This window comes from Canis aureus, chromosome 34 (assembly GCF_053574225.1).
Source record: "Canis aureus isolate CA01 chromosome 34, VMU_Caureus_v.1.0, whole genome shotgun sequence".
Classification (NCBI taxonomy): Eukaryota; Metazoa; Chordata; class Mammalia; order Carnivora; family Canidae; genus Canis; species Canis aureus.
In genome coordinates this window covers 19,634,769-19,657,527 of record NC_135644.1, presented here as the reverse complement: position 1 = coordinate 19,657,527, position 22,759 = coordinate 19,634,769, and the positions used below count along the sequence as shown (strand labels likewise).

The 22,759-nt window shown below is 41.6% G+C and overlaps 1 protein-coding gene and 1 long non-coding RNA gene across 8 annotated transcripts in view; one reads left to right on the top strand and one right to left on the bottom strand.

The window, feature by feature from the left end:
- LOC144304823 (sodium channel protein type 1 subunit alpha) overlaps positions 1–22,759 on the bottom strand; it is a 140,688-nt gene that overhangs the window by 109,183 nt on the left and 8,746 nt on the right. For 2 of the 7 annotated variants that reach the window (XM_077883417.1, XM_077883418.1), the window contains one exon: positions 11,431–11,682. The exons of the other annotated variants lie outside the window; for them this stretch is intronic. The gene's annotated coding sequence lies outside the window, so the exon portion shown is untranslated. The remainder of the gene's footprint in view (positions 1–11,430; positions 11,683–22,759) is intronic. 7 annotated transcript variants of the gene reach the window in all.
- LOC144304835 (uncharacterized) lies at positions 10,985–14,616 on the top strand. The gene is made up of 2 exons (XR_013371817.1): positions 10,985–11,218; positions 11,342–14,616. It is a non-coding gene; the product is annotated as an uncharacterized LOC144304835 (long non-coding RNA).

The window sequence follows — 22,759 nt, the reverse complement described above, 5'->3', positions numbered from 1 at the left end:
AAAGTTTTAATAGCCTTTTCTCTTAATTGTGAACAGTCTTCTTTGATAAGTCTACAGAAACCAGACAACTGGAATCTGAAACCATTACCATTGGTCTATCTTACACTTTGAATGGATCAATTATCCATGTATGATTTTGTACCATTATATATTGTTCATTTGTAAATGTATCGGTTGACTGACTGATGCAGATCTCTGAGATGTTGAAACATTTCATTATCCATCTATTAACAGCACTACTAATTGTACCAGAAAATCCTTTAAGTTTTGAGAAGCTGCTGAGTTCAGAGAAAGTTTTCAAAAATTCTAACTTTCTCTTGAAAGCTCCCATGCTGTCATTGGTAACAAATATTCTCAGCTATTTTTCTTGAAATGACAGGCTTGTTTCATTTTCAAAAAATTGCCAAACAGCCAAGTCTGAATGACCACAATTTGTCTGTCAGTCATTCTTTCAAGTAAAAATGATCTTCCATGGAAAAGCAGCCAGTTCGGTTTGTAACTCAAACAACTGCACAGTGCTTTCTTTTGAGTCAACCATCATCATACTTTGTTTTTTTTTCCCTTAAGATTTTATTTACTTATTTATGAGAGACACAGAGGCATAGGCAGAGGGGGAAGCAGGCTCCATCCGGGGAGCCTGATGCAGAACTCGATCCCAGGACTCCAGGGATCATGCCCTGGGCTGAAGGCAGGCGCTAAACCGCTGAGCTAACAAAGGATCCCCCATCATCATACTTTGGAATGTGGCACATACTCTTTATGTATATTTCCCATTTCAGCACACAGAATATTATAACTGGCTTTTAATTTAATTAATTAATTAATTAATTAATTAATTTACCTGTTTTTACAGGGAGTGAATGGCAGTGAAAAATACAAATGACTACTAGTCCAGTTTGGTGCCTCCGTCTTAATAAGTTTAAGGCTAGGAGTTTTTTTTGTTCTTTTTTTTAATCTTTTTTTTTAAGATTTTATTTATTTATTCATGAGAGACACAGAGAAGGCAGAGATATAGGCAGAGGGAGAAGCAGACTCATTGCAGGAGCCCAATGTGGGACTTGATCCTGGAACTCCAGGATCACGTCCTGAGCCAAAGACAGATGCTCAACCACTGAGTCACCCAGGCTCCCAAGACTAGGAGTTTTAATCATTCTTGTACCATAAGGGCAAATGTCAATATACTGAAAAAAGGAAAAATTATTTTGTATGATTATGAAAGTAGTTTTGAACGATGGACTCCCTAAAAGGCTTCAAGGGAACTCAGAGCAGACTGTGGGACACATTTTGAAAATAACTGTTGAAATCATGTTAGTAATTTTTCAATTTTTTTGTATTACATTCTGTATGCATCAAAGACTATGAACATATTGAGAATATGATTGTGGAAATATTTTTAGATAACCACTGAGTGGAAGGAGTGTTAGAAATGAAGTACAAAAACAGAGGTTCCAGCATGGCCAAATCAGTTAAGTGTCCGACTCTTGATCTCAGCAAAATGCCTAAAAACAAAACAAAAAAAAAAAAAAAAAAGAGAGAGAGAGAGGGTATAGGAGTATAAGATAGGGTTTGGCCCCAGAGGAGAATGAGCTGAGATTCCAGTCTTTCTTATTCCATAGGGAGTTTTATAGAGTCCACCCTCATGTTTTCTTTTTTCTTTGCTTACTGATGTCTATGTAAGCTCCTAATTATGTTCAAACATCCTTTTTTGGAATGTCTTCAAAAGTCAGTCTTGCCTTCACTCAAACAGGTTGATCTATAAACCTCTAAATGCCTTAAATATTGGTGTGCAATCTTACAGACTCCTCAAATCACTGGAAACCCGAACTGCCAAGGCCCACTGAAATTATGGCATTCTAGACCTGAAACCAGTCTGTTGCCTCTTTGGTTTTGTACCAACACACTGACATACATAGCCCAAAATACCACTGGCCTTTTTAAATGGCATATCACATTCCAGGATAATAGGAAAACTGCTGCCTGGTAGCATTTGTCAAGTCTCAAAGTAACTCTTTCCAGGATTTTCAAATCCACTGAATTTCTTAGGCTGAAATATTTCATGTGACATAATTCTCCTAGTTTTTTCTCCTCTATGACTATAGGATCAGAAATCCCGAACTCTGGTTTCTTTTCTGTATTCAATACTTCTCTTCAATTTTAAAATTATTAGTTATTTGCTTAAAAATAATCTAGATATTGTCATCTAAGACTTGCAATTAGCCATCTGTTCCTCCACACAGACTTGTCCTACTATATACTCTCCACACAAATAATTCCACATCTCCAAATGCCACATATACTAATAATGACCCTCACTCACTGCTCCACCCTGTCCTCTGGCTTAATAGTGTACGTTGTTAACATACTCTTACTATTCTATGTGTTAATCTTATAAACTGATTTTGCCAATTTGATGGGTTTTATTCAAAGTAGTTTAAAAATTTATGTACAGGGGGACCTGGGTGGCTCAGTTAGTTGAGGGGCTACCTTGGGTTCCCTGCTCAGTGAGGAGTCCGCTTCTCCATCTCCCTCTGCCCCTCCTCCTCACCCTGCCCCCCCCTTCCCATTCATTCTTTCTCTCTCTCAAATAAATAAATAAAATCTTTTTTTAAAAATCATGTATAAACTGCAAAATTATTTAATAGGGGTTTTTGGTCTGCTTTTAATGTTCTCAGCCTGAGGTCAATCTTTACTAAAACAATCCATTGCAAACAATAGGTGTGTCACAAATATAAGAGGACTTTCCTAAAATGCTGCTGAATTCTAAAGGGAGAGGTTAGATCAAATTACACAATTTTTAGAACAATACTCCTATGACATTTAAAGCTAACTTTACTTTAGCCTCCTTTCCAAAGCTCATCTACGGTTATAAAATTTACAGAATACTAATTTTATCATAGAGAATTCAAGGGCTGATAAAATATTCAAACATTCAACTGTTTCTTTAATGACTTTATATTGAATTTACTATTTTGATACAGATACAATAAGGATATTTATACAAAATAGATTTACCCAAATCCATTTGAAAAGTAATGTATTAGCTAACGTTTTAAAAATATTATTATATTTAAGTAATCTCTTTACCCAATGTAGGGCTCACATTGATCAAGAGTCTCATGCTCCATGGACTGAACCAGCCAGGCGCCCCTGAATGCTAACTTTTATTCTGAGTTTTAAAACAACACATGCTTATTTTGGAGAAGTTGTACAAAAAATACTTTGGAGTATAAAATAAATTATTTTTTTAAATATTTTTTATTTATTTATTTATTCATGAGAGACAGAGAGAGAGTGAGGCAGAGACACAGGCAGAGGGAGAAGCAGGCTCCATGCAGGGAGCCCAATGCAGGACTCGATCCCGGGACTCCAGGATCATGCCCTGGGCTGGAGGCAGGCACTAAACCACTGAGCCACCGGGGGATCCCAAAATAAATTATTAATAGTAATAACTTTGCTTATATAGAGTAGAGGTCATTTTATCATCTTTATTCTTCTATACTTTCCTTCTTGCTTTATGTAATGAGCAAGTACTTCTTTCGTTATAAGAAAAATAAGATATACTATTCTATTTTTTAAAGGAAAATTTATAAAGAAGAAAGTAAAAAATCATAATCTCTATAAACTGGAAATAACTGTTACATTCTTTCCAGTTTTTCTTTTCCTAAGAAAAAATACTCGCTTTTTGTTTTTCATTACTGAGATCATACCAGATATATATGTTTGTATGGTACTTTTTATGTACCCATTATACCCTGGGTAATTGTGCAGAGAAGTAAACATTCCTGAAACATTATGTTTAATGGCTCTATAAAATCTCATTATTTGTAAGGACCATGGTTTATTTAACCATTTTTCTAACATTGTATATATAGATTGTTTTCAATTTTTGAAAAATTTTGTTTGGGTGAAATTATTCTTCCTAAACAGGGAATAGTTTGGTAGTACTGTCAGTGGAAGGGTTCAGTTCACCCGTAACTAGGGATAAGATTTATAATCCAAACTTGACCAAAAAAATGCTCACTTCCTGGAGTTTTAATTTTCAAACCAAAGAAAAAAGAGAGAGAGAGAGAAGAAAAAGAAAAAGAAAAAAAAGCTTTAAGTAGTTGAATGTGTTCATCCTAGGAGATAACAGTAACTTGTAGAAACCACCAGAAAGTCCACCAGAAACCACCAGAAACCTCCAGAAAATCCACCAGAAACCATCAGAAAGTCCAAAGTAAGGGCTAGCTGACTGTCATTACCTTCCTAATTCTTGTCATTTCCAGTCTAGATTTCAACTATTCTTCAACTGCATGAACTATACTAATTTTCTAAGAAATTACTTTTATACTTAAATTAATCTCAGTTTCAGTTGCTTATTGAAGCACTTTGAAATTAATTATTTATAAATTCTTCATGGATTCCTAAGTTTTATATCCTTTTATGTCACTTCTATAATTGAAACAAGTAAGAGTCTTAGCTAAGTAAACTCATAGATTATGAATACAAACATGACATTACAGGCACACAAGTGTAATCAATGTCACTGCTTTTTTGCTTCTGCCCACTTTGTTATTCATCATGCCCCTTTATATAGAAGCCAGATTAATTGCCTTTATTGGACTATTAACACATATACAGACATTATGCAGTGGGAGAAAGTTAAGAATAATGCAAACTCACCATTAATATAACAACAATAATTTTATCAATAACAAGAAATAGCTTATCAGTTTCTATCTTCTTTGTTCATTATCTTAGCAGTCATTAGTATACCAACGACAACTGGTATAGGCTGGATTGTCCCCCTCAGAATTCATATGTCAAAGTAACCCCTAGAACATCAGAATGTGACTGTGTCTGGAGACAGGGTCTTTAAAGAGGTGATTAAGTTGAGATGAGGTTGTGAGGGGGATCTCCATTACAATTTGACTGGTGTCCTCATAAGAAGAGGAAACTTGGACACAAAAAAAGATGTTAGGGAACCATACACACAAATTAAAAACTGTGTGGGGACATAGAAGGTTGCCATCGGCAAGTCAGTAAGAGAGACTCAGGAAAAATCAAACCTGAGAACACCTTGACCTTGGACTCCCGGCCTCTAGAACTAAGAGAAATAAACTTCTCTTGTTTGGTCTGTGGCATTTTACTATGGCAGCCCTAGCAAACCAATACAACAAGCAACTCTATTTGGATGGTACGCCTCTATTTTAAGTTCAATGATTTTCCCCCAATGGTGTTCATGAAACAAAAGCAGACTAGAAACATATTATAAAGAACATGGATAGTGTTTGTGTAAGTTTGGGAGGGCATGTGCAATACAGTAGGGATGTTCCTTAGAAATTACTAATGATCTTTCTGCGAAAACATTAGCTCATCATTACTCATTACCTCATTATATTTCCAGGAGAGACACAAATAAATATGTTTTCAACTATAAGAAAAATTTTGACATGAAGTTAGGTTAAAAAAGTGCTTAGCAGTTACAGGTATGTGTAACAATTATCTTAGTTATATAGATTCTCAAAAAGGGAGAGTCTTACTGCTCATTTCTTAAAAAAAGAAAGGCAACCATAGCACTATGGTTGTACTACCTGGTGTGTGTGTACTAACTGATGCTAAAAACACAGATGCATGGAAAATACAACCAGGCCAACAGGATTAACATGACGATTCAGTGGGGAAACAACAGTCTTTCCAACAAAGTCTGAGGCCAAAGACTTTGTTCCTGGGTCCGTTTTGAAAGCATAAAGACAACTACAGTTGTATTAGTTGCATTATTAACTTAACTCCACATTCTGTTTTGACCTCTACTTAATCATGTTTTCTGTACCTCCTAGCCTCCTGTATGATCAGTCATTAACTTTGCCTTTTTACCCCTATTCTCTGTTTATCCACTGATTGTGGAAACGCACTGGGTGCCGGAGGGTAGCAGTTGTCTTAAAATCCGACATACCCGATCTTACCAGGTCCCAAATGGCTCCTCAGTGTCTGGAAGAATGCTTACCTCCAGATTTCTTCAAGCCTTCCCTTCAAGCCTTGAAACCTTCAAGGTTTCAAGATATGCCTCACCCTCCCCACAAGTGTTTATCTTCCTCCCCCAACACAGAGAGCTGTCCCTAGGCTCAACAGGGCAAGGCAACATTGGGAATGATCTGTCCTTTCATTGATTTGCCCTTCTGATAGTAAAGCTTTCTTTCCTTCAAAATCCATGTCTTGGACCTTGGTCTACTATGTATCAGGTGTTCAGACAAGTTTAAGTTTGGTAAGGAACTGGTGCTGGGACAACTGGCTATCAACATGCAAATGAATGAAGTTGGATCCCTGCCTCACGTTATTTACAAAGATTGACTCAGAATGAATCACAGACATAAATGTAAATCCTAAAACCATAAATAGAATAGAAAGAAAGAAAGAAATTGGAAAGACCTTGGCTTAGGTGATGGTTTCATATATATGACATCAAAAGCACAAATGACAAAAGAAAAAATTAAAGCCAAAAATTAGGGATGTTTCCATCCAAGTTCAGGCTAAGGTTGTGGGCAGAGCACCAAGGGAGGAAGAGGTCCTAAGAGAAGGAAAGGACTTTGGCCACATACAGAGTTAGAAGCAAGGTTCATTCTAAGAAGAGAATTTCACACTTGCTGGAGACAAATTACAATGTTTGTAGGTAACTGAGAAGGAGTGGGAGCAAATAGCAAAGATTAAAAAGATAAACCATTAGAATGTGAATTCCGGGGGAATACAAACCTAACAAATATTTAATATAGATAAAAATGAAAGCTGATATTTATAGTTTACCATGTTATTTTGAGATCCTGTTAATTCTTCTGCAAAAAAAGATTTGTTCAAACAGTCCTGAGTGCCTACTGTATCCTAACCAACCTAAGGGATGCCAGAGTGGTTTCTATCCTCACCATCAACCCACATCTCCCAAATTTAGCCATTTCAGGGGCCAGTGCTGAAGTGTAAGAAAGATGTACCAGGTGCCTGGGGTGGTGGTGTTTGTCTGTTTGTTTTTTAATCTTAACTGTTTATATGCGGCCATCTAACCAAAGATCTCAGTGTTTTGTTTTGTTTTGTTTGTTTTATTAAATAGTGTCTTTTAAACAGTGCCTGTTAAACATTTGAGCCAATTTTACTACATTTTAGGAAACAGCATTTTTCACAGAACTTTACAAATTGTCAAAACTTTTCAGTGTGTGAAAATGAGTGGTTTAGGTTTGTTCTGTTGGTTTTTTTTTTTTTTTTTTTAACCAGTTACTTGTCACCATTAAATGTGCGACTTAAATTTACTTGACCTTGTACCTTGGTTTGTTTTTATAAATGCCAGGGATGATAAGAGCCCGAAATACACTGCCAGGGCTCCAGAGATCTTAGCTGGTCACCTGTGTGGACCCCAAGTCCTTCCAATTCTTCTCCTCTGGGGATTGCTATCAAGGCAGGTGCCACTCCCTAGACCTGGGAGACACTGTGCCCTGAGGGGACCTATTTGTTTTCTTTCTTCCTTCAGCCCTGAATGTTCTTCTCACCTCACTCAGGTAAAAATCTCTGCACCTCTTTTGCCTTCTCTCTGCATGCCCCTGTCATCTTCAGTATTGTCTTACCCTACTTTATTGTTCTTCAAGGAGCATATCTTCTCTGTTATTTCCTTCCACACTGATAAGCCTACTAACTCTAACACAAAGCTGAAGGCACCAGGTGGGCAGGGATTTTCGTCTTATTGTATTCCTGTACCTAGCACAGGGACTGTCCTATACCATAGGAGGGCACAACTTGGTGTTTGCTTGTTTGTTTGTTTGTTTTCCCCAGTGAATGAGTATAGTACATTTAGGAAATCATTCTAAATCAGAGTACATGAAGTTTCAGATGAATTGACATGGGGAACAAAGGAAAAAGAAAAAAGAAATCTCTTTACAACTTACATCCCATTGACAGGTCCTTGGGCCGGGCAGAGTGACCTTCCTCTAGGAACTCATCTGCCTATGGCGATACTGTACTAAAGGCAAAAGGCAATCTTAGTTTTATATGAATCCACCTCCAGGATCTGGTAAGTCTGCTTTTTAACATATCACAATTCCTCCAGAAGCTTCATTTATCTCTATCCCCCAATATTACGTTAGCAATCATCCCCTAACCAATATGGCCCGTGGATACACCTGAAGCGTCTCATGACTGAGGTTTTCCTAGACGGTAGTAAATGACCTTTTTCCTAACAACAAACTGTTTAGCCTCTCAGATCCTGGAAACCTTGGCTCCAAATTCCTCAGAGATTCACGCTCTCCCTAACCCCCTCTCAACCTGAACGTATATACTGGGTCACTCCTCACAACTCCAGTGCAGCTCTTTCTGCCCATGGGTCCTGTCCAGTGCTTTAATAACAACCACACTTTCTGCACCACAGGTGCCTCAAGAAGTCTTTCTTGAGCTGGTCAATGGGCAAGTCTTTCTTGCCCATTGGCTCTGCGCCCCAACATTTCCACATCAAGAGTTACAGCTGCCACATACAGATTGCACTACCTGAGTCTTGATCATCTGCGTTAAGTTCTAGCTCTCCCAACACACCGGTGCACAGGGATGGTCAAAACCAGAGACTCTGCAGCCAGCCCGTCTAGGTTTGGGCTCTGCCACTTGTTGTCTCACCAAGAGCAAGTTAACCTCACTAAACCTTGGCTTCCTTATCCATAAATTGGTGATTAATAATAGCACCTATCTCATAAATTAAGATAATAGTACATATCTCACAAAATTTGTAAAGATCTGCTCATAGTGGCTGAGATGGAGTAAATGCTATCATCTTTGCTAAATAAAATAATAAAGGGTAACCTAGCAACACGGACAAGAGAGAAAGTTAGAAAAGCACAGTTTGGTTTAATTTCTTTTCTGACCGCAATTGCTCAGAGAACAAATCCCTTCCCCACACCCACCTTTCACAAGTATAATCTAAATAGAGATGTGAAACATGCTTAATTGACTACTCAGAATTTCAAAGGGTAGTGATTACTTCACAAATCACAGCCCCATTGACCCGGAGATGAAGACAGCAAAAGCATCAAGGGCTGATTCTCAACCCCTCCCCACCCTCCCCTGTAATCTCTTTCTCCACCCCTCCCCCTTCCAAGGTAGCTGTTCACCAGGCAGGAAGGGATGGATTTGGTCTAAAATACCTTGTACCGTCCCCCAGGATAAATTCTGGAGGGGTGCTTTCAGGTGTCAGACTCACACCGGTATAAACCCACGGGGACTGCCGGTCAGTGCGGTCCTAGGCCTAACTCCAAACAAGCCCCAGATTTTTCCCTTCCTTTTCTGCAACACACAGAGGTGCTCTTACAGTTTTTCTCCTGGGATCTCTGGGTTCCCTGACGGTGCCCTCCATACAAGGAATTAGAATGATTCTTACTGGACTCCTCTATGAGATTCTGGAGTTTTCATGCCCTAGGCTGGTGGCAATAAAGTTTACTTATGGGTCTTCAGTCTGTCCCTGTGTCCCTGGTATTTCTAGTTGCTAATGGAGAACCCTGGCTGAGATCCCCAGTGCCTTCTTGGATGCTGTATAATTAATTAGGCCTCCAGTTGTGCCTTCCCTTCCCCTTCCCCTCCCGTGGATGGAGGAACCCTTTCCACCATGCCTTAAAGGGAAACTGCTCTAGTAAATGAGTCTCCAGATACCTAATTTCCCAGCAAGAAGGGGCCCTGTAAACAGAGACTATTAGTATTGGCGGCAAAATCCAATGGATTAATTACTTTTACCAGCAGGAGCATTCGGATGTGTTGGCTACCTAAAAACATATATATATATTTGAAAGAACAGACCAACCAAATGAAGAGGGAAGGAAAAAAAAAAAAAAAGCAATACAACGGAGTTGCAGGGAGTTTAATGAAAACTAATTGCATTTGCCGGGTTCATGTGACATAACCAGCCACCGTGCTCCGTTCTGGTGGTTTATAATGTTACCTCAGCCTCTCCACGAAATTGTTTTCCCGTAAATCTCTGTGGCCATCCATTCCTGTCTACACATTATGTTCCTAAAATAGACACCATCTAAAAACCTCTTCAAGGAGCTTTGTGGAGGAAGGCCTAAACTGCAACAGTGCTCCTAGAAAAGGGATGCGGTGGCTTCCCAGCAATCACAGGAGCAACCACCCCACGGGAGAGGTTTAAAGGAGTTTTTCACGGTAGTTCTTCTTCTTCCAAAAATGCCCGGACGAGGGGGACGAGAAGGGTCCGAGGCCCAGTGGGGCGAGCAGAAGCCCCAACCGGAGGCACCCTGGGGTGCCAGGTCTAGCAGCAAATAGGAGAGGAAAGCTCCCCGCTGCTCTCTCTGCAGGGACCAGCAACCTCAGCCTGGAAATGCCCTATTTCTGTGGGGCACCTTCCTCCCGGGACGCTCGCAGGCGCTTCAGGGGGGATCTGTCCTGTGAACGCACAGGGGCCGCAGCACGCCTCGCAGGTGCGGGAGCCCCGCCGCAGTCCGGGGGGTGCCGGCGCCCCGCGGGGCCTCCCCGGCTCCGGAACCGGCAGCCCGGGCTGGGCGTCGGGGCCCCCTGCGGCCACCACGTGCGGCGAGGAGCTGCGGGCGCGGCGGCCTCCGGGAGGTCCCCGCGCACCTGCCTCCCAACAGGTAGGAGCGCGGCGGGCCGGGGCCGGGGCCGGGAGGCTGCAGGGCCTCATGTGGCCGCCCCAGCCCTGGCGCCCGCCCGCAGCCGCAGGAGCAGGAGCAGGAGCAGCCGCAGGAGCAGGAGCAGGAGCGCCCCGGAGTAGCTCGCGGTTGCTGCGCGGCGGCCGGCGGACAAGGGGGCCCGGGGCTGCTGCGCGGCGGCCGGGGGACGAGGGCGGGGGGGGCCGGGGTTGCTGCGCGGCGGCCGGCGGAGGGGGGGGGCCGGGGTTGCTGCGCGGCGGCCGGCGGAGGAGGGGGGGCCCGGGGCTGCTGCGCGGCGGCCGAGGCCGGGACGGCGCCCTCCCCCGCGGCTGCTCCCCTGCGGCGCCCCGGCCCCTGCCCCCTGCCCCTGCCCCTGCCCCCGCCGCGGCCCGAGGGCTGACGACCGCTCCGTCCGAGGAGCGAGGTGACCTCTCCTCCCCGCCAGCCGGCGCCGTCCCGAAGCCGGGGAAGGAGGGGGCTTCCGGGGAGCCCTTGGACAGGATGGAGGCGGGCCGGGCTCCGAGCCATTTCAGGCCAAAGAATCGCATCTTGCATCAGGATGCTGACTGCAAAGCGAACCTGGTTTCAGTTCGTGGAAGGTGGAGAGCGGAGGGGGAGGGGGAGGGGGAGGGAGGAGGGGAGGAGGGGAGGGAGAAGGGGAGGAGGGGAGGGAGGAGGGGGACCGCCGGGTCCGAATTCACAAAAATGGACTTCCTGCTCAGCCGCCCCTGGGGACCCGCGGGCTCCTTCTCCGCCGGCATAACTAGAGCGAACGTGACTAAGATCCCAACGAAAGCACCAGCTGGCTTACCTGGTGAAAAGGAAAATCACCCATCTGCACCGAGGAGCAGCATCTCCCAAAAAGCCGGACGGTAACAGCGTGCCTTCAGTTGCAATTGTTCAGATTCCTTTTGCAAAAGGCGACCAAGTGTTCCCCAGGGCTGCAGTCTCACTGAGGCCGGACCCACGGACACGGATGCACGGACACACGCACACATACACACATGCACCGGAGACCTCTGCAGTATCCTCTCGGCTTCATCCTCGCCTCACTCTATGGTACCTAATACAAATCAGCAAATAGCTTGTTTAAAAAAAAAAAAAAAAAAGTCGAGGCAGCACCTTACATTACATCGCCATCTAGTGGCCAGACGCTAAGTGTTTTCTCGCCGGCCAGATTTACGGGTTCTTCTCAACCTCTGTCCTGCTCCTTACTTTCCCTTCTTCCCTTTGGCTCTCTCATGCTTGCTTCCTCATTTCCAGTTGTTCCATCATATCAAACCACCAACGACTCAAAGATGAGAAAGTTTAAAACTACATATAGCTACCTTCAAGCCCAGTAAATGTCTTGAGTTTCTTTTGCAAATGTCTTTATTTTCTTTGTGCTACTTTATTGCATGAATCATTGCTGTCTTTACAAATTATGTAATTTGTGGGGGAAAAAAAAAAAGCTTTGTCTTCTTATCCCACCAGGAGAGAGTTGGGTGGCCCTTTATTGCTTGTCTGTGGCTTTCCTTTGAAGATCTGCCTGTGATTTTTCTCATTTTTAAGGTTGTGGTCAGTAGGAGGTTCTGTATGGGAGTGAACAGCTCGGTGTGAGAAGACGTGAGTTTTACTTCAATTTCAGCACTCATGAGCATGGTTTGGCAAGCAAATATATATGTTTTCAGTCAAATGAAGTAAACCCTATTGATAGAATTATAGGAGCCATTTCTATCAGGTGTTCCAAAGACAATGGAGCATCCACGTGAAACTATTTGTAACTCTAGGAACTGAGAATAGAACTTTCTCTGTTGTGTACTGTAAAACTGAGACAGTCTTTAACGTCCAGTCATGCATAAACTCACCATGAACTACGTGCAGATTAGAATTTGGAGTAAGTATTTCATCCTGGTTGTTTTCCACCTAACACACTGTTGACAACTATCATCGCATGTGCTTTACCACTTGTTAAATGACATCGCCTTCAGTACTTCATCTATCTGTTCCTTACTGCAGAGCAGTACAACAGTTACTATTAATATTATCATGACTATTCCTCGTGCAGCTGAGAATTCTGAGGCTTGCTGAACCTTATCGGGAAGGCTCCAGGCCACACATAACTTGCAAAGCAGCAAAACTAAGGCTGTTGGCTCTGGAATCTATGGACCTTTGCAGCCTCCTCAAAAGTCCACCTTTCCCCTCAGCCCCGTTCTAGAATCACAAGGATATATTGTTTCTCTGCTCACAAAACATTTACTGAACCATTTTTCTAAATAAATTACTTGTGGGCTCACCTTCTCATCTATAAAAAGAATGAAACTAAGTAATCATTTCTTATTCATCTCAGCAAATCTGTATTTTCACCAAAGCCAATCAACGTAGCATGAAGACATTAATTAAAGTTATTCAGTGTCTGGAAAATGGTGCTGTTCAGTCTCTGGTAGAGTCAGGGCAATGTTGAAGGGAGCTGGAGGGACAGGTGCCCAATATTTAGTAAATAATTACTAAGTTGTTGGAGCTGAAGAAGTGGGAAGTATGTGAACTAAGAGATTTTTTTTTTTAATGTTGGGCTAACATTTCATATGAACAGTGCTCATGGCTTAAACATACAGGTATACAAAATAAGAACACCATTGGCCACATGCTTTCATGCCTTCTAGTTGCTTATTATAAAAGTCAAGCTTTCGAGTGGCTGCTCACGAGAATCCTCTCAACAGCTCTCCCTCTCTAGTCCCCAGCAGCAACCCTGTGCTCCTGGCTCCTGAGGACCTGGACAGGGAAGGGTGTGTCCGCCCATCTGACCAAGTCCAACAGAGCTGCTCCATGTGATTCTGGCAGCTGAGGGGCTCACGCTTCACTCAAACCAAAACACATGGGCCAAGGCTCTGGAGCAAGGAATTGCACAGGTGTGGAAGGAGTTGTGACAAAAGATCGATCCAGAAAACTTGCAATGACTTCTAGAAGTTCCAGTCCTTCCTAAGATCTAGATACTTTCCTGATTTGGGGTTCCATAATAAACACAAACTCAATTTTTTACTTAGTGAAACTCAGTTTCTGTTACTCTATAGAGTCCTAACGAGTTTACTCCTTGCAGGAATCCAAATGCCCCAACCCTTGAAATCTGCCAAATACTGCTTATATCCTGGGCATCCAGTACTTCATTTATTCACCTCTTCAAGCTCTGAAATTTTTTTGCCAGGCACTTTTCCAGATACTGAAGTTACATCAGTGAACAGATCAGATCAGAATCCCTCCATAGTGGAGTTTACTCCAACCCTTTAAACAAATGGAAAGGCATACCAATTTTCATTGCACACACCACCCTTCCACCTCTGTATTTTTGGTCACAGTCTTCACTTCTCTTGATAAATCTTCCCTGCCGCCCCCCGCCCCCCATCCATACATGGAAAATTCTACCCATGTTTCAGCTCACATATTCCTTTTTCTCTAATATCTCTCTTATTTCCTCAGTAGTTAGAATCATGTTTCTTTTGTTAATTACAGAATGGCTTTATGTTTCATTTTGTGGAATATGGTTGCTAATTAAAGTGAAAGAACTGAACATAAGAGAATAAATGGCTGTTCTGATACAGACTGAAAAAAAGGCCAATATCCCACCCATTGCACAAAAGGTATTTTTAACAACTAGCTGGTCATTCTGTACACAAGACATTTCCTTCATCAGAGCTGAAGCAGTTTAACAACATTGATAATTTTAAATATTTCTCATTTAAGCATTGGCATAAAGGCAAAATATGAGGTGTTTGTTTGTTTGTTTGAGCAAGTTCCACTCCCAGTATGAGACTCAAACTCCTGACCCTGAGATCAAGACCTGAGCTGAGATGAAGAATCACATACTTAACCAACTGAGCCACCCAGCATCCCCAAAAATGAGATTTTTTATTAAATTAGTGTGGTATACACTTTCAAAGTCACATATTCATTAAAGTTGGCAAAAGATAAAGTAAAAATGAAACTCTGTGCTAAATTTTAACACTATTGCATTGTCTCTTTCGACCTTGTGCTGAGAGTTTTACATAGATTTCTTATTCACCTCCCAGATTTTACAGTCCCTATGGAACTAGCTCTGTATTTTATTTACCTTTATGCAGCAAGTTAACTTATTGAGATATAATTTTCTCTTTCTCACAGTTAGGTTTTCAGTTGCAAAGAATGAAAAGATAATTTCCCTCCCTTACCTCCCACTCTTAATGTTAGCCATCCCTGTAAATTTGTCTCAGAAGGTAGGAAGGATATACTGGCCATTTCCTATATGACAATCCTTCCACCTGTGAATACACCGCTTTGCTCACCTGCTAAGAGGCTTAGGCTGTGCCTTTCCTATAAGAGGGTTTCTAACAAAGGAAAGAGAATGAAAGCATAAACTGTCCTTTAGTCTTTGCCTTGTTCTGTCCTGAGAATTGGATCGTGACTTTGATACAGCTCTGTTGGGCCCTAGCAGCAGCAGTTCACTGCTGGGTGAGCCAAAGAGAAAGGGATGTGCTAATGGGACCTCGGGGCTGTCAGTACATTTTGGGTATTACAGGGGAAGAGAGGTCACTCAGATGGAAAAAGCTGCCCTGGGTCTTTTTGTCCAGTCAGTTCCAGGACAGACAGGAGAACTTCCTGCTGTGATTAGAACTTTGAGAGTGCAAGGGGAGAGCTCAGCATCAGAAGGCTGAAGAATCGGGGAGATTAATATCAGAATATTATTTAGCATTTTCTTGCAGAGAAAATAAAGGGAATTTTTTTTTATCAAAACATTATGCTCAGGCATCCCCGGTGGCGCAGCGGTTTGGCACCGCCTGCAGCCTGGGGTGTGATCCTGGAGACTAGGGATCGAGTCCCACATCGGGCTCCCTGCATGGAGCCTGCTTCTCCCTCTGCCTGTGTCTCTGCCTCTCTCTCTCTGTGTTTGTCTATGAATAAATAAATAAAATCTTAAAAAAAAAAGACACATTATGCTCAGTGCCCACCTCTTAAAGTTCTGAACCTTTTAGCTGCCTTATAAAAAGAGTTGATTTAACTCTTAATTAATTTGGGTCTCGGCAGGGAGAAGGAGCTCATCCTTGGTCTTTGATGCAAAATATCCCAAAGTGATAGTCAAATCATTGTGTTCTGGATTATGGATTCCCTTGATCAGAATTATAAATGACGTTTGAGTTTTAAAGGAGAAAATGTGAATAGACCCTTCTGTACTTGTTTGGGAATCTAGGCTTACTGAGTGACATAAAGCTGGGTCCTCCCTGAAGGAAATGGATCAGGATATTGGTGTCTGGAGTTGAAACTGGGCAGGGGTCTGACCCTGGGATGGTGTCCCAAAGGATATAATAGGGATGCCGCACAGGCCTGTGGGTGGTGGCAGGTCTGATAGAATGGTGATTCTGATACTCATTGCATATGCCAGAGTCAGAATTTGAACCCAACTTTATGATTCTAAATCCACAGGATCATTGTATCATTACCTGGCTTCAAATCTTAGCTTTGCCCTCGTGTGATTGGAAAATGAAACTCAGCTAAAGAACAGTTTACTGTGGAACTGTGATTCCACAGTAAACATAATTTACCACTTCAGGACTTCGCTTTTACATATGTATTCCCCAGTAGTGTGTACACATATATTATTCTGCAAACATTTACTACTGATTCCTTGTCCTCCAAACATTTATTAACATAGTGCCTTAAGCAGCCACTATTTTATAAATGGAAACCATTTCCTAACAGAAAATAATAAACTCCTAACTTTACTTTTCAGGTAATTTGTCCTTCTGAAAATGAGCCAGAAAAGAGGGTAGAATTTACCTGCTATTACATAAATAAATTCAGAAACTGTCATTTAGATCCATCTCTTAGGGACCATAGCTAATCAGTTTTTCAGAAAGTTTAGTTACAATTTCTTGCTAGTCTAAAACCAATAGGCCAATTTTGTGCTATCTTGTAAGTACTTGACTTGAAGATAAACATTTAAAATCATGGTAAAGTCCATACACTTCATGAAAGAAAGAAAAGAAAGAAGAAAAGAAACGCAAAGAAAGAGAAGAGAAGAGAAAAAGAAAAGGGGGGGATCCCTGGGTGGCGCAGCGGTTTGGCGCCTGCCTTTGGCCCAGGGCGCGATCCTGGAGACCCGGGATCGAATCCCACGTTGGGCCCCGGGTGCATGAAGCCTGCTTCTCCCTCTGCCTGTGTCTCTGCCTATCTCTCTCTCTCTCTCTCTCTGTGACTATCATAAATAAATAAAAATTTTAAAAAATTAAAAAAAAAGAAAAGGGAGAAGGAAAAGAAAGAAAAGACAGAAAACCAGCTATTTCTTCAAACAGGATATCAACATACTTGAGCTCCCCACCCCCATTTAGCACTGGAATTTACTGAAACAAACCTGTTACAGATTTATGATCTTTTTCCACTCACAAATTGCCATTCTTAAAATCACCTACAATATACTGAGCCTGAACCTATTCTAAAATGTTTCTCAAGTAGCTAGAATCAGCGTTTGTAGGCACACAGAAAAATATTTGTAAAGGTTTCTAAAAAGTCACTAAAATTATTTCTGATTCTCCCTCTTTCTGGTAGTATAGGAAAATGAATGGTAAGGTTTGGGGTTTTTTGTTTTGTTTTGTTTTTACCTCACCACAATGCTGTATTTTAAAGTGAGAGAGAAAAATGGGGGAGGTTGTGGGATCATGAGAGAGGTCCCCAGAATGCCCCAGTCGCCCCCTGCCTTCCCTGCCATTCCACCCAAAGCAATGAAAGCCAGAATTTAATTATAAATTCACAGATGACCATTTCCAGGGATGCAGTTACTTCCTGTTGAAAGATTCACTGCAATTTTCTTTTAATTACATAGGCAGCTGTTGGTGTTGGAGAAGCAGACAATGATATTCCTAAACCAAATACATAGGTTTTATGGACAAGACATAATAATACCCAAACATGATTTCCTGGAAGGGAATTAAATCTGATGAGGTCAGCATTGCAATATTGGTTCATAAGGGTGTTAAATTACAGAATTACTTTTTATCCCTTCATATAATATTATTCTTTCTCTATCATACAATCATTTGAGCAATGTTTTAAAAAATTACTTCAGTGTTCTATGAATTTTTAGTTTTAAATCCTTTCTTATTTGGGGCCCTGGCTTATTTTTGGTCTTTTTTTCTTCAGCTAAAGTATAAGAGTACATTATTAATATTTACTGAGGATGTTCGATGTCATATTTCATAACAAACTCTTTGCCTTTCCCCAAATAAGCCAGGAGCCCTCACACCTTTAATAGTTGGTTTTCTTCCTTTCCCCTCTGGCCCTATCACCCTCAAACCCTCTGCTGTGCTCCTCCTGCCTGGACTCCATCCCCTAATCTCTTTGAAACCAAGAACTATGTCTTATTTCTTATTTTATTTCCAAACACACCCCAGTGTTTGAGGTTGAATGAAGGCATTTTCTGAAGGTGAACAGATGACATCTGCTGAGTACTGATGAATCAAAATTCCAGAATCAAATTCCACTAAGATTTACAGGCAGGATAAAACAACTTTTAAAGTCACATGAAACAGAACATCAATTGACATAAATCTTTAGCACGGCTTCACAGATATGCTTTTGATAGTCCTTGAGGAATTGTGGCATTGGAAAGTTCTCAAAGATCATCTAAACAAGGTTCTTATTTTGGAGAGAAGGAATGATGTCAAGAGAAATGTGTGACTTGTCCAAGGTCACATAGCTAGTTTTATACCACAAAAGTCCATTCAAATTTTTTCCACTGTCTAACTATGAAGGAAATTAATATTGAGTAGGTGCATAAGCACATAAGAAGCAAAATGGAAGTGAGTGGAGTATTTCTAGATACGCCACAATTGATTTTCACTCATGTTTTGACAGAGAGATGGATGTGATGGTGTGTGATTGCAGTTACTGTTTACGAAGGTGATGGACTAACCAACATTGGTTTTAGCAAAGGGTAAAGAAGTGACCGTCCTTCAGTCTAGCTCTACATGCTGATCTTAAATATTAACCACAAAATGTTCAAGTTCAAGGGCAAGAGCACCAGGTACTCAGGGTAACATTGACAGCTTTCAGGAATGCAGCTCCAAAAAGAGGCCCAGAAAATACCTAGTAAGCAAATGATCTGGAAGTTCTGTAATTTCTCTGAAAAGCCAAAATGTAATCTAAAAATATATTTTCTGTTTCTTTAGTCTAGCAAACCATATTTGTATGCCCGTTAACTTTCTTATATTGAAGAAATATTTAATATTTCACATGCTTGAGCTTTATGCCTCTTTCTTTAAATACATAAAAGCTTCAGATCCTAAAGTTTCGGCTCTTAAAACAAGATCAAAGTACATCACAATATTTAAAGCAATAAACATAAATATTTATGTTTAGATCTACTGCTACAGTAGGGTAAAGAAGAAGACGCATCAATATAAATAAAGAAAACATGTGAGCAATATATTAAAAAAAAAACTAAGTTACTGTGTTGGGTTCTAGTCTGTGCTTACGTGTGCTCTTTCCCTTCCCTTAGATCAATTATGCATTATGCCTGGTTTTTGCCTGGTCTGTCACATATAGCAATTTCCCCCCTTTGCAAAGAAAAGTCAGCTACAGCTAGTGCTAAGCAAAATATGATTGATTACTTATTGGAACCACAAAACCAGTTTGCCATTTAAATATATATATTTTTTATTTTTTTAAATATATTTTTTATTTTTATTTTATTTATGATAGTCACAGAGAGAGAGAGAGAGAGGCACAGAGACATAGGCAGAGGGAGAAGCAGGCTCCATGCACCGGGAGCCTGATGTGGGACTCGATCCCGGGTCTCCAGGATCGCGCCCTGGGCCAAAGGCAGGCGCCAAACCGCTGCGCCACCCAGGGATCCCTTTATTTTTTTTTTTTTTAATTTTTATTTATTTATGATAGTCACAGAGAGAGAGACAGAGAGAGAGGCAGAGACACAGGCAGAGGGAGAAGCAGGCTCCATGCACCGGGAGCCTGATGTGGGATTTGATCCTGGGTCTCCAGGCTCGCGCCCTGGGCCAAAGGCAGGCACCAAACCGCTGCGCCACCCAGGGATCCCTAAATATATTTTTTAAATCAAACATGTCACTTCTCTATCTATTAAAGAGATTTAATTAGATTTTATTTTATGAAGAGGGCTTTCTTTACACTAAAAGAAATAGCTGATATTTATGAAGACAACTCTTTATTTACAAAATAAAACTGAACTTGGCCACAACTTAGCAAATCAAACGTGTAGTTCATGTTTCCCTAAGGAATGTTTACCAACATCTTTTTCCTTTCATGTTCAAAGACCGAGAGCCTTTGCCTTTACCAAGAAAAACTATCCATGATTTCCACATATATAATTAAAATTATGACACCATTTTTTCGGGGAGATTAACATCTTTCCCACATCCCTAAGCAGTTCTAACCTTCAAAAATCCATTCACAAACTCACCCAAATCATCTCTTCTATCTTCTCTTGGGACAAGCAAGAATTCCACTGTGGGCCAAATAATGGGCAAAGCCTGCTTCCGTGCTTCAGACTCTTTGGAAGAGATTGGTAGCAACTGAGGGAGAAGATGCATGAGCTCCAGACAATCACCACATTTAGCCTAGTTCCCTTAGGTTTCCTTGGAAATTTTCCAGTGCATGAACTGAGTTGCCAGTTCTAGGATTGCCCCTATTTGCATTGGCTAGCTGAGCAATGGGATGTCTTAGCCACACCTGGATCTCTTGGAGCTCAGGTGTGATGGGATGGGCACCAGGCCACGTCACTCCCACACTGCATACGGTCTCCTATACCTGCTGGTCTACAGTCAGATAATACTTGCTGGGAAGAGCTACTATGACAGAGCCACTTTGTCTCAATGTTTTCCATCGCCTTTGAATGAAGGTATTTTCTGAAGGTGAACAGATGACATCTGCTGAGTCTCTTTGACATAGTCTCTTTGAAAGTCTTTTGCAGCCTGGTTGTTATTACATCAAACTAACCTGTTCCTCCTCTCTGTGGGGCAGAGCAGACTGTATAAGCAGGATATGGTTCCCCAGAGGGGCTGCACCCCTTCAATGAACACATAGGGGATGTCACCATCTACATTTCTGTCCCCTTTACTCTTTCTGCAACTAAGCAAATACAGACTGTGAACCTTTCCATACCTTCAGCAGTGATGAAACTCAGAAATCATTTGTCCTCCTTCACAAGGCACTTACCGTCCCACAAGACAGCAGTACCTTTATCCATATCTTCATCGGCCCAGAGTCTCCTCTCTAGGGCATCACAACAGAGTTACCTTTCCATGAAACATCTATTGCTTTAAAATTCTGTAGCTCTGATTCAGTCAGGATCCTGCAGGAAATAGATGCTACACGCAGAAGCTGTTAAATGAAAATAATTTAATGGAGAAACATTTTCCTATGTAAGTTAAGACGGTTGACAAAGCACTCAGGGATTACCAATGGAGTCACTGCCACCTCTGGGTCTCAATGGATAAGAGAAGGAAACAGTGGCACCAGATCCTAGTGAGACGGGGGTTTTGGAAGGCCCCAGCGGGAGGCTGACTTCTAGCCACTCAGGCTAGAAGATGGGGTGTGGTGGGGAAGATCCTCCAGTTCCTACTCATGCCTGCCTTGGGATCAGCCCAGAAGAACCCAGAAGACAAAGGCTTCCAGATTATGCCTAACTATGGAAAGCAGTCTTTTTTTTTTTTTGGAAAGCAGTCTTTGAGGGCTGAAGGTCTTTTCTCTGACCCACCATTGTGCCACCACTCCCTTCCTGGACCTTGCACTCTGCATCTCCTGCTGCTGTGGCCTCCTTTCTACGAGGGCAGCTCTTGCCAGGCTCTGGAAATGCTGTCATCTGCATGCTCACCTTCAGGCCTCCCCACTGTTGCATGTCCCTGGCTGTCTCATCATCTGGTTTTGGATTCCTTGAACATACTCTGCATAGAGTCCCTTCATTCACACTGTCCTGATTAAAACTTCCATTCTTTGCAAGCCTCAGGCAGATGACTCATGAGTGCATCAGTTGTGAAGAGCTGGGAGGAAAGGGGGAAAAACTATGTATCTCATTTTATCTCTGAAAACACTTTTTCCTCTTTGCTTAAAAAACAAGTACATGAATTTAAGCTATTTTCTAGAAATGAACCCAATCTTTATGATAAGAGATTCTGTTTACCCCTGAACCCTTTGCACAGTGCATAGTATGTGGTAGGTATGCAGAAATATATTACTATTTTCAAATCAATTCTAATAGTGGTTTAAGAGGAATCATAATTAAATATGCTAGGACTTTAAAACTTCATTATAATCTAATAAAGTAGGTACCATTATCATTATCATGATTTTGTAGATGAGGAAACTGAGACTCCGAATGGTTGAGTAACTTGGCCGAGGTCACATTTCGGAGGGTCCCCAGGTAAGGAGATGATGATTAATTAAGTGTGATTTTGAAACCAACACTCTGTCTTCAAAGTGCCCAATCGCAGCCCAAGTTCATATTGTCTTGTTTCATATAAAACTCTCGGCAATACCACATTATTAAAATCAAGATGGTAAGTCTCTAGGATCCAAGTTCAAAGGCAAACAAATGGGAGACAACACACCTGTCCTCACTGAGCTGGATTACATCATACATGCCCCACAGACTGTGACGGAGAAAGACACCTGTTTCTTAGGTATCTTCCCTTGTGTCTATCCAATCAAAGGTATTTCTACATGTGGCCAACGCAAGATAGCTTTGATGTGTATAGTAGATCTACAGCCTGGATTTCTGTCAAATGTGTTGGGGTGTGTCCTGTGGCAGGGTGGAAGAGTGGCAGATGGCATTTCTTCCTTCTCCTTGTTTTAGGCTCTTCAATCTTCCTCAGAATATGAAAGAGCATAGCTATGTTTGGAAATATGCTCACCAAGTCAACAAATAAACACATAAGGAGTGGAGTGGAGAAGCTTGCCTCCATCTGGCAATGCTCTAGTTTCCAGAAGTCTACATTTGTTAAACATGAAGAGTCTCACAAAGCAGAACTGCTGATCATGAACATTTGACAATAAGATCCCTTTGGCAAAGCCTCATGTTGCAAACCTCATACTCTATGAGGACTCTTTTTCTCAGCTCATTTTCTAAAAACAAATGCTTTCTGGCTCTGCTTCATGTTTGTGAGGAC